Source organism: Triturus cristatus, chromosome 6, assembly GCF_964204655.1.
Source record: "Triturus cristatus chromosome 6, aTriCri1.1, whole genome shotgun sequence".
Classification (NCBI taxonomy): Eukaryota; Metazoa; Chordata; class Amphibia; order Caudata; family Salamandridae; genus Triturus; species Triturus cristatus.
The window spans coordinates 341034097-341047533 of record NC_140589.1 but is presented as its reverse complement, the minus strand read 5'-3'; positions in this window follow the sequence as shown (position 1 = coordinate 341047533).

Below are 13437 nucleotides of genomic sequence, written 5' to 3'. Positions count from 1 at the left end.
TTTTCTGTTTGTCTATTGTAAAAAATCAAAGTATAACGGCAATATTTGCATTAGCAATTGTAGTAATTGCTGCAAGGCTGGTGATGGACCTTCCAAAATATAATTCTGTCTCTGCTTCTCTTATCTCTCTGCATTGGCTCCCTTTGGATCGAAGAATTTTGTCCAATACCCTCTGCCTGACCCACAATGCCTTCTATGGCCTAGGCCCCGACTCCATCGAAGGGCTGTTTCAGTGCTATGTTCCCAGCAAGCAACTTAGGTTGGCAAACAAAAATCTGCTGATAGTTTCAAGATTTAAGAAGGCTAGATGGGGAGGCAGGGCCTTTTCCCTTGCTGCTGTTAGGCTGTGGAACTCCCTCCCAGATGATCTGTCGGGACTAGCGTTCCACTCCCCCTTTCGCAGGGCTCTTCACACAAATATCAGTCTGAGCATATCATTCTACTGTGTCAATTTGTCTCTCCAGTAGCGCCATGATGCCTTGGGGCTAAGTTTGCGCTCTATAAAGTCAATATTCTATTCTTCTATTCTAGTACCTCCATACTATCCCAAATTAACCTAATTGGGATCTAATTCTGTAAATATTCACTTAGCGGTTTCTAAATAAAACATTGAAAAGTCAATAAACCAACAAAATGTACTTAAATTTAGTATAAAATTATTTTTCTTAAGTTGATTATTATTTTAAGTTTATAATAACCAATAACAGCCTAAAGATAGGACTACAATGTAATGTATACATTCCTCTCAAAAAGATAAGTTGATGGCATGTGAATATTAAGGGCCCCATTAGGATGGCGGGCGGATCGCCCGGCCGGGCCGGCGGTAGTCACCACCAGCCCGGCGGGGGCGATCCGCCCGCCATCCATGCTGCAAAGACCCCCCACCATATTACGATGGCTGGGGGGTCCGCGGCGGACGGAAAGACTGTCTGCCGCTTTTCCGCCCGGCGGAAAAGGGTTCAATATGGTGGCGGTGTCGGTTAGACACCGCCAGCCATATTGCAATGGGGGCGGAAACATACTACTCTGGGGGGTGGGGGGTACACATGGGGGGTACCTATGGTACCCCCCTGCATTTCAATGTACAACGTGGCAGGCACCACGCGGTGCATGTCACGTTGCGCATTGAAAAGCACAACCTGCCTTTGTGGCATTGCGGCAGGCTTTGCTTTGAGCACCGCCCGCCGCAGTGTTTCAAATGCGCGATGCGCCCGCCAGTGTTGCGGGCGCATCCTAATGGAGGGTGCGGGACCGCCGCTAGCATTGTGGGTGGTCCCGATTCCCGGGGGTAGGACAAAAAGACCCTCTGAGGGTTATCCCCCTTGGTCTTGGGAGAGGGCAGTGTCAAGGCAGATAGAATGTTATTTTACTTCCCTGTTTGGATGTCAATGCTTTCTTTTGCAATTCACGACATACATTTATCGCGTAATGAGATGGAAAAGGATAAGTAAGAAAATACCGGCATTAAAAGGACAGTTTATGGGGACTAGACTTATTTTTCATAAATTATACGGAATAACATCCTCCTAAAAATTATAAAGCTGTCCACTATGATCAGTACGAGCAGGACAAACTGTGAGCTAAAGTGTGGTTTGGCCAAATGATACCCAAGACAAAATATTTAAACCTGTGGGGCAATACCGCTAATAATATACAAGACTTATCTGTTTGGGACTGAGCAACATAAATATTGCCTCATTCCTTAAGTGTTTGAATAGATCTGGTGTGCCCCTCAATCAATCAAGACTCCGCTGTGTTATTCCAAGAAGCTCTCTTTCATGGGATAAGCTAAGAAGTCCTTGGCGGAAGCAAAGGGGCACAGATGCTTATAATAGTCATATCTGACGAGTTATTAGAATAATAACCTTGTGTTTATAACTGAAGACCATGAGTTGGACAAAGGAATAATGAGAAACTCAACTTTATACACTTAGAAATTGGTGGCTGACTTTCTGAGTGCTCAGGACATTTCTGTTGTTTATTAATATGTCTACCTCAGTCACAGGGGTTACGTTTCAAGGTTGACTGATAACCGACCTTGGTTCTAGAGCACCACTGGATTACACAAAATATTTACTACATTTCCCCGATTACTAGTTGGACACTGTCTATTAGCCTGGCTACCTTCCTCTGCTTCTGGAGTTATTAGAATATGCATTGCAAATTGTAAAAGACTTTCAGATGCAAAAGGGAAGTGAGTGAATTTGGGTATACTTTGCCAAGAAGTGGGAGCCTGAGTTATATTTAAAAAGACATTTTCATTATTAGCAACATCTAAAAAAATATGAAGTACAAGTGAATGTGACTGCACTACAAATCATTAATATTTATCAAACATGTTTAATGTTGAAAAGAAAGAAATACATACAACCTTTGTTGTTTGCATGGGAAAGGAACTTGTATTATTCTTCTGATAATTTTAGTTGTGTTAATAAATTACACAAAGGTTCCCAATGTGCACAGTACCACAGGGACAGTAGTTAACTAAGCACTCCCTTACATAACAACGTCTACGTTTCTGAAACCCTGATGAGACCGAAGGTGCAGAGGAATTAATCTAGCCACATTCTAACTTCAAATGAGCTAAGAATTTAGCATCATATTTCAATTGAGGTTATTTTCCTGCCCACATGGAATAATGCTCAGATTGTGTTCAATTTCCTCAGAATTTGCACAGCTGAGCTGAGCAAAGACACAATTGCAAAATTAGCAATGAGATGTAAAATTCTCAAACATATGCACACTATTAACTTTTGCTTCACAATCAGCACACTAGGTGTCATTTTTTAGGTCTCGCCTGAAACAGCGCATGGGCTGTCGCTTGCAAGACATTTTGTTTACTAAAAAGGGCTTGGAACCCACCCATTGCTTACAATTTTTTTTCACCATTGTCACTCTTATTTGCTGGATACTGACTGGTCAGCGCATGTTAGTTTTGTTCTCTCTTCCATGCAGCCTGAGCCATGTACTGATTGATTGTTTTTTATTAGGGTCCTTCTGCTGCTTGCACTGGGGTTGAGGTACTATTTTTTTCTTTCCTCTTACCTGTGCTCCTTGTTGTTGCTTGTTCTTCCACCTCCCTCGCATCAGTATGTGCACCACCCTACCCACTACCCTACCACCATCACCCCACCAACACCACCTTATCAGCACCACTAACCACTGCATCACCACACTACCGCTACCATACCACCACCACCTACCACCACCACCTTAACCACTACCACCCTAATAATTACCATCACATTAATCTAACTACCACCACCCTACTCGAACCTTCACCCTACCATAACTACCACCGCTCTGCCCTATCCGCCACCACGACCGCTATACCCTAACCATCACCCATGCCCTAACCACAACCAACACCCCCATCTTAACCACCACTCTAAGTACCGCCCTATCAACATCACTCTACCACCACCACCCTATCATCACCCTAACACCACCACCTCTCTGACACCCTACCCACCACCCTAACCACCGCCACTACCCTAAATACCACTAACCAAAGCACCACCACCCTACCCAACCACCATCATCCTGCTGAAAACACCACCACCACCCTCACACTATCCAACAACATCCTAACCACCACCAACTCCTCTACCCTAACTGCTATACTTTCACCACCACCCAACCACCTCGCTAAGCATTAATACCCTACCCATCACCCTAACCACCACTACCACACTCACCACCACACCACCCTACCACTGTACCACCCTACTACTACCCTAACCAACACCCTAACCATCAACCCCACCCTAGCCACCACCAATCTAACTAGCCTACTACCACCTGACCCCACCACCCTACTACTACCACCCTAACTCTAACATCACCAGCCCCGCCACCACCCTAATCACCACAAACCTATCACCACTCTACCCAGCAGCACCCTAGCACCCCCCCTAACCACAACCACCACCATCCTTAACTACCACCATCCTACCCTAACCTTCACCATGACAGTTTGTAGGTTTGCCCTTGAACACATATGCTTGGCTGAAGTTGGGGCCTTGGGCTGTACTGGACTCCAAAAGATGACCAGTGCTTAATTTGTAAAAATATAAATGCCATGACACTCACCAGGAGGCCGCTGAAGCTTGCACCACTCATTGCCCCTGCTATGCTGTCAATGTTAGGCAGCACAACTACTAACCATCACACACCTACAAGTGTGAGATTTTGGATTATTTCAGACACCCAAAGCTATAAGAATGGCTTTGGCGGCAGGTAATAGTCATTTTTAATGTATATTGAATTCATAATTAACTGTTGTTGTGGTCACCTCTAAATTAGCCAGACAGTGCCACCTTATAGCAGACTGTCACTAGCACTTGTGTTGACAATTAAGTGCCAGAGCCGAGCACTGTAAACAACATGCTCAAATTAAGCACTAAGATAACCCCAGGCAGCAAAGGTGAACAGAGATTCTCCAGGGGGACTGTGTGGAGATCAGCCCGGCTATTGAGGTCAGACAAAGTTAATGCCTTAAAGCTCAAAGGAATGTGAAGTTGATCATTTTTATTGGTTGTAAATAATTTAAAAGTTCAGAGATTGTTGTATGTGTAGGTGACAACAGGTGTTTTACACACAGAGAGAAATAGAACTATTTTAATCAAACTTAGCACGCCCTCTCAATATCATTCAAGCTATACCACAAAATGTGTGAATGCCTGAAAGTCAGGAAGTCCTCTATTTAAGGCTTACTATCATGTCCTACAGGGGCATCTGTTTTTTACAGTAAAACACTTCACCCTTCAGATGGCAGCATGCTTCATCATTGGTGCCTCCTCTCATCCAGGTAGATGATAACTGCTCATACTTTGGGATCCACCAGAATAATAGTTTTAAAGGCATGAGTAAAAAATTGAGAAAAATGCAAGAATGTATACCAGACAACTGAGAATCTTTTGAAATTATTACTATCTTTAAAGAGGTTGACTACAGGGAAATGCCAGTTTCATCTGAACCGACTTGATTGGATTAGGAATCTAATAGGTAGTGAGGGAACTATGTAATGAGGACTTGCACTATCCTTCTATGCCATAAATACAGAGCAGTTTTTGTTTGTATTTATGTGAAAAGTGCGAAGTGTACTCAATGGATAAGAGTTAAGAGATAAGAGAGGGGTGTCACCATAGGACTAGAGATTGCCTCATTGCAGTGAACATAGAGAGGTGTGAATTACTGGACTTAAGCTCCTTTTAATATAGGAACAAAAAAGTATTAATTTCATGTTACACATTTCTACAGGTTCTAAATAAATCATGTAGAACAGGTAGGAGAGACATTCCTTATTCCTTAGACTCTTTTAGGGTGAGGCTTTAATGGGCCCGGAGTTCACAGCCCTGAAGAAAGCCGAGTGACCCATATGCGCAGTATGACTTTGGCTGAAACATGTAGGCAACATTAAATGTGGATGTAGAAACCATTATGTTCTTAAAACATCCAGTCACTTTTAACTATGACATAGTAATAGCCATTATTAAAGAGATATCTTGGGTTTATCCATGGTTATTTTTTAACTGGGACCATGCACTAACCTCCAGGGAAATTCTTTATTATGAGCGCCCAATATTTTCCATTTGGTTAAGCCCATTCGGGTGGTATTCACCTACCTGAATGAGAGGAGGCACCCTTGATGAAGCATGCTGCCATCTGAGAGGTTAAGTGTCTCCTCTAATACCTTAAAGATACCCCTACAGTACCTGATAATATGCCTTAAATGGAGGACTGACTGACTTTCTGGCTTTTGCACTTTTTGTGGTATAACTAGGTGGCAACAGGGCAAACTGGTTTGGGTAGGTACAAGGGGAGTGTGAGGAGTTGAAAGTATGAAAGCAGCCATGGTACACAGCTGGAAAGAAAGAGGAAGAAAGAAAGGGATGTCGGGACCCCAGCACAGTCTATAAAGGATGCATGTGTGAATGCAAGAGGGATGTTCAGCCAGCCACAACTGAAGCTCTGCAAGTCTCGACATGCTGCGTCTGCAGGATTTTGAAAGCAAGGGGGTCTGTGAATGAGTGTATGTAGCATCACTTCTTTCCTGCATGAGAACAGGCAAAGAAAGGGCTGTTAGTACCACTTGCCCCTTTTACCGCAACCCTTCCACTGGCTGAGCCTGGTCACAAGACAGGCAGACAACTCAGCATTTTCCTGGTTGTGAATGAAGAAAGAGTAAGGGAAATGGGTGAAGGAACTCAGAGCAAGTGCTAGCTTAAAGGATCCCACCCATGCAATGTACCACCAGTATGGCAAAATAATTTGCAGGTATATAAAACAGTGAGGTGAACTCCCTAATAAGGACAGGATGACGCCTGTTCCCAAGAAAGGTAAATTTGATCTAGAGCACCTGACTAACTTCAGACAACTAATCCAAAAGTAAAGCAGGACCTGATCAGTGGCCTTTCTTGCTAAATCAGTGTGAGGAAACTAACAAATGCAAGAATTAGTTCCAATTATGAGATATGAAGCAGACCCAAGAGAGAGACTAAAATACTAAATTAACCATTTGAGTAACAGGGTTAGGGTTAGTACCCCTACTGACCTGCCTTCTCCTTATTTGTTGCACCACAAAGTCCTAAAAAATAGAGAGCAAGGAGGAGGACTTGCGAAATGTCTTGAGCTTACCCATTCCTGCAGTAGATACCAGCACTGTGGCAGTGGCAGCGTCAGGGAATGTAACAACGTTAGCCGACCAGTTGGCGGGCCGAGTACAAGCAACTAATATGCATATAATAGAACTTCGAAGCGTGGCTAGGATACACTTGCGCAAAATCAATTTTTGTATTTGAGACAGACAGAAAAGTTCTCAAGAGAACAGAAAGGGAAACAGCCACCAATGTCCCAAGAATCCTCCGTTACTGTAGGTACACAGAAGATAAATGCAAAAACAAGATATTGTTCCCGAGCATAAGCAGTTGAGTGTTCAAGCAGATGATATTAGTATTTCAGAAAGAAGATTCTGTCCATATATTCAAAAGATAGTCTTCTTCATTATCTTAATTCTCAGGATCGCCCCTTATGCTTATAACACAGTGGTTCATGATGACAGGTAAACAGAAATGTTGCAGCCAACACGTGTTTCGTCTTGGGTAAATGTCCCGACGACTTCCTCAGGGCTACAAAAATGATAAAGAATCTATTCAAACAATACATCGTTGCCAATAATATGTATTCAAAATTGACAATAACATCTCATGGATCAAACGTAAAACCATTTTAAAGAAACAACCCAGATTACTTAGAATAAATAATCAGATTTACACCCAGTGACTACATACCCAATAGGTAGCCATGCTACTATATGTCAGGAACAGGGCACCTCGTCGGGATTTCAATTTCATGGAATTGAAGTTGTTAAGATTGACCCCAGAGGTGGGGACAGAGAGCTAAGATTACGACAGTGTGAGGCACGATGGATTTCTAAATTACGGGCAGTTGAATATGGGATTAATGCCGATCATGAACTACATTATTATTTAAGGGGACATCCTGAGAATTAGGATAATAAAGATGACTATCTTTTGAATATATGGACAGAATATTCTTTCTGAAATACTAATATCATCTGCTTGAACACGCAACTGCTTATGCTCGGGAACAATATCTTGTTTTTAATATGCATGTTAGTGCAGCGAATGCAGCAAGCGCAGCGGTGCGATCAACGGTGAAGAACTGGAAGATGGCACAGCACCCTCAAGCTGAGAGGGTGACTTTATGACATCACACACTTCCTCTGGGGATCATTCTCGATCAGCAAGTTTCTGAATGGATGCCAGAACATAACTTGGTAGGGTGCTCAGCCCAACTATAAAACAGGATAGGTTGAGGCACACTCATGGGAAGAAAGAGAGGAGAACTTGACAAAAATCCATGGAATGACCCACACATTGCATTATACAGGGACAGAGAGAGTGATAATCTCAAAAACTGCAAGTTTGAACTCTCTGATGCTGTCCTATTTTTAAGAGAATACCCACAACCAGAAAAAGGAGGCTAAGTTACCATTCATGTCCCATAGTCCCTCACAGGTCTAAGCCACAATAAGAAATACTTTCCCAACACTCCCAATAAGAAACCCATGAAATTCAGTGAAGAGCTTAAGGCTGGTTTTGTGTGGTATAACCCTAATTGGGAAGATGTGAATCAACTGGTCATGCCCCACCAAACAGGTCAAGGAATCAATTTGTAGAAAAGAGTATTTGGCCTCAACAGGACCCTAGTGGCTGCCCTTACAGTTGCAAAGGCAACACTGCAAAATGCTGATAAACAGCATAATGAAGGCATGTCTGGTTAAGACTGAATGGACTAAAATATTTAACTGTAAACAAAATAAAGGTGAATTTCCAGCTAATTTCCTCAATCATATAAAGGATGTCTGCAAATGATATTGTGGTATTGCTCCACCTGTTGAAAATGCTCAGGAAGCTGTGGGTGCTGCTTTTATTTAAAGTTTGTTGCCCAAGGTCAAGGGACAGCTCTGGACCATCTGTACTGGATGACAATCCAAGGGGCTAATTGAGTTGGTGTCAGTTGTGAGTGTAAGAAAGGAAAAAATGAATCAAATGAGTCAAGATTGACATTGATGTTGTTAGAGATGCCATCATTCAATAGACCGTAAAAGTGAAGGGTAGGATAGGTGTGGGAAGTGCGGATAAGAGAAGCAGGCAAGGGGAAGGAAGAGTAGGATGAAACCCAAGCTGAAGCCAAGGAGATTCATGCCCTCTGGGGGTTCCTTTTGTCTTAGTTGCGGGAAGTTGGTTCATTGGAAGTTGGTTTGTCCCAATCTAATCTCTAATTCAAAGCTCACTTCGAGCATGTGTACAATTCAATTAAATAATTCATTTACAAATAATAAATAATAATGTTATTTCTTGACTAAATAACTTCCCACCCTATACGACTTATACCTCTCCAAACCTAGCATCCTGCAACTAAAATATGAATTCATAATTGTTACTTTATTATTACTTAATTTATTTCCCTCCTATACCCCTACAAACCTAACAGCCCACAAATGACTTATGACAAAAATAAATCATTATTACATAATTGACATAATAAATATCTATCATATAATTAAATAAAATGTAGTAAATTAATAATTATTAATAACTAATTAACTCCCCCCTATACTCTTATGAACGCAACAACCCGCTACAACACTTTAAATTACTATAAAAAAAGAAATAAGAAATTCGAATTCACTTAAAATAATAAACTATATTTTTTTTACAAAAACCTTTATATAAACAATAGGAACACTTAAAATAATATATCAACTAAAGCACATTCAAATAACTAAAAAAAACGATATTTTTTACCACTTTATTATTGAAAACAATATTTAAAAACTCAATCTTATTAAAAACTATATTTCTCACCTAAAAAAACAATATTCTTGTCGATATTTGTGCATCACGATATTTGTGCATCATGCATTTATTTTCCGATATTACTGGCTCCCGATATTTATAATCTGATATTTTGTCCAAACACCAGGAAACAGTGTTTATAATTCGAGTAGTTTGCCGAGATAAGCTGAAATGATGACTACGCCCACTGCTAAAAACCATAGTATGGTATTGCAAAGTCCTGCATGGGAATGCTTTTCTAACTTCCATTAGAGCATCATTATCTTATTATGGAAGCTCAAAGAGACAAAGGTAAAGTTGCATTCTATGAATAGAGCCGCTCAGAAACATCAACACAGTGCAATCACTGCATTTCATAAGCCACTGCTGGGTTTTGTTTTCACAAATTATATATTCTTTAGCAGGGGTTTCTAGCCATGGTCTGAATTCACAGAGCACTTAAGCGCTATTAAGGTATTATGGTTTTTATCTAACTAGTCATTTATGGTGTGAACATCGCTGGCATCTTGGTACATGAGAGAAAAACACACGTTTTCTATTTGATTATGGGCATTTTCGCTTCACGTGCAGACTGCCTCAGAACTCCATGCTGACTAAGTACTAAACATAGAGCAGAGAAACATCAACATGCTAGTTTTCCACACTGAAATACTTACATATTTTTTCCAACATAGCAATAGTTCAATTCGCTCTGCTACCAAGTGAACATCTCATATCTCCTAAACAGCAGAAATTGATATCAATTATCCAATAAGGGTCATATTATGAGTTGCTTGATAAGCCATCCAATAACTCTGGCCTCTGAACTGTAGGTACCACTAACTCCAAAGGATGGGCTTAAGCAGTGGAGTAGCTGGGGAAGGGCTGGTCCGGGCAGCCTGCCCCAGGCTGGACTTTTGTTGGGGCGACGGGTGAGGTGACCATTTTCGGCGAGTGCATGGTAAGTGGTTTTCTACTTTTTTTAAATGTATTTTCCCTGATCACCGTGAGTGGATTCCTTCCCTCCCCCCCCCCCCCCCCGCTTTTTCCTGCATTGGCCGTCACTGGGCAGAAAACTCAGGGACCGCCCCAGGTGGCAAAAGCTCTAGCTACACCACTGGGCTTATACAGAGGGATTGCGGGGGAAACTATGGGTCCCCTTAGAAAGGAGGAAGTACCAATCAAAATGATTTTCCTGGTTGCCCCTGTGTGCCTTGCTTTCCTTAAGAGTTTCACTCAGAGACTGTGGCTAAGCAGCCCAAGTCTCTGGGCAAGGTTGCAGGGTCTGTGGATTTACTGTGGATCTTGTAATTGCAAAGGGACCAGTAATTGGAGTTACCACCCCATTTGAATGAAAGGCAAGCCCAGAATGGAGCTTCCACTTTTGCAAAATAGAAATCTGGATCCATAGAACCAACACTCGTCTTTCTGCTTGTGCATGGTTCACACCAATTCATTCCTCAAAGTTGGTGTTTCTCAAACAGAAGCTTCTTTTGCTCATAGACACAATGAAGTAATGATGTGAATGGGCCTGATGTAGAGTTTGGTGGTGATGGAAATTCCCCTGATTTCTGGGGAATGTACTAAATTTGGGTGAGATTCCACCAGTTCAATTACCTCGCTACAGTTTTCCTCTGGTGGAGGAAATATCACTGGTGCATTCTACCAGATACAAAGTGCCAGATCTGGAGTACAATTCACCAGAAAGGAGCCCTATGCTCCAGGGTCACATATTTAATGTGAAGGGGATATATCCCATATGTATGTATGTGACTTACCACTTAACAGTACCACAGACCCTCAACTTGGTTGGCAGGGGCAGTGAGGTGCCAGAGCTGACTGGCTTGAGGACAATGCAAAATGTCTTGAATTGGAAGCATGCAGACTGGGACCCAGTACAGTTCTATGAGTACTGAAGTGATCCTGGCATACTTAGTCCGACCAGGTTGACTAGAAAACTGCCTTATTGTCATAAATCACTGCATTGCATTGAACAAGCTGAGGATGAATATATTAATGAACGTAAATGCATCCTCTGGCTATATTGACATGCATATGAGTATGGGAGGGGTTCTGGTCCTCTTCCTTTGATATCGGGATCTTCCTTGATGCATTTCAGAGAGAGGTTCTGACTTCAAAGTCCACCGACCATTGTAACCCCCCTGTAAATGTATTTTAAGCCCGTCTTCTGGAGTGCTGAGCCATTTCACGCTTCTAAGTAGCTTGGATTCTGGCTTGCTGGTCCATTGTTTCTTTTTATCAGCAGCTTTCTGGTACACTAAATGCTGTGAGTGCTCCTTGAGGACTTTGTTAATTCCCTTAGTAAATTCCATATTGCTAAGCAGATGCATTACTCTCTGCTTTAGTTCTCTTCATTATATCTTGAGTACTCTCATAGATCTCTCGTTGTCTATTTCTGCCATCTGTTATGAGTGTGGAGCTTCAAGCTGTAGAGAAGTCATGGTGACCTTGGATTGCCGTGTCTACTCCTCAATTCCTTTATGTCAGCCTCTTTAGTTGAAACACATGTAGAAGCAGGCGCGGTGCGTACATTGGGGTGTTGGGGCGTTGGCCCCCCACCCGCGCCCGCAGCTCCCTCGACGTCTCTGAACTTAGTTTACTTAAGTTCAGAGATGCAGAGGGAGAACTGACAATCATGACAGTCAGCATGACGTCGGACCGCCCACCCCCTTCAGAGTCTGAGGGGGGTGGGCGGTCCGGCGTCATGTTGACTGACATGCATTGTCAGACCAGCCAGGTTCAGGCAGCACTGCAGCACAAGTGCGCATGAGTGGGGAAGGTGAGCACATTTTTTGCCCGTGCCCAGTCATGCGCACTTGTGTTTCCACTGGCTTGCGCATGCCCATTAGGAGACCGAAGGTCTCCTAATTGGCATGCGGCGGGAGAAGAGTAACCGTGCCCTAAACCTATCCTGGCGCTGCAGCAGCACCAGGATTGGCTGAGGGGTTACCACTCCAGTGCTGTTCCTGTTTGAAGAGGCGCCACTGCCAACGCGGAGCAGAGGCGGTCAGGTAAGTTTTCTTTTTCTAAATGTAATTCTCCCTCGCCCCCCCTCCCGCGAGTATTGCGAGCCGCGACTGTAATTTCCCTGGGGTATGAAGTAAGGCTGTTGGGGGGGGGGGCGTTCTATAGCTGAAGTGCGTGCCTGCAAGGGTGCGTGGTTGGTACGGTATTATTGTCATTGTTCTTTTAGCCCTGGGAAGGGCTTCCATGTTGAGTGCGTGACCGCCAAGGGGCAGGTATCGTGTTCTGGGACACGCACTTAGCAGCAGTGTGTAGGACGCAGTGAACAGTAAGGAACACTGTGACTGTTAGAGGGGGCTGGAATGGCGGGTTTCCTTTCCCGTATGAAGGATGGCTGCGGCGAGGCTGACATTGTAGATGGTAGCATGGAGAGCTGTAACTGCTTGAATGGGCAGAAGAAGGGCTTTCATTTCCCTGGGGTATTAAAGGTGGCTTGTGAGGCTGCCCTTGACGAATTGTGTGCTGGGCTGCAAGTGACTGCTGGTGATGTCTGATTCAGAAAAACGTGTAGGGGTAAGGGAGGAGGGAGAGTCTGCCCATGGTGTATGAATGACTCCTCTGGGGGCAAGATGTGCACAGGGTATGAGAAGTGCTGTAGTGGCCTGGACGTGAAGCAGTGTAGGAAGGCAGCAGGGCCAGACAGGCCTTTTATACCATCCCTCCCGAGCGCCTCCCCCCCTCCCACCAACAGGCACTCAACTCGGACCTCCACGCCTCACCATCTTCAAATGTCACCAGCCGCTACTGTGTATAATGTATCTTTGTTGAGACAGTAGCTACAGTATTGTTTCATGCTTGCAGGGGTTTTCATTGTGGCTGCCCAGTGGCCCATTACTTGTTCTGGCTGTTAGTCGGTGTGTAGGACCCTGCCAATTGAATATCAAGTGTGTAGTTGGCCCCAGAGCAAGCAAGGAAAATGCCGCCTGAGCCTAGCTTGGATATGAAAAATCTGCTTTAATTGAGGTGCAGTGGGCCCCTCACACCTCTGTGCCCCGATGTTACTGCACCTGCAGCTCCAGTGATATGT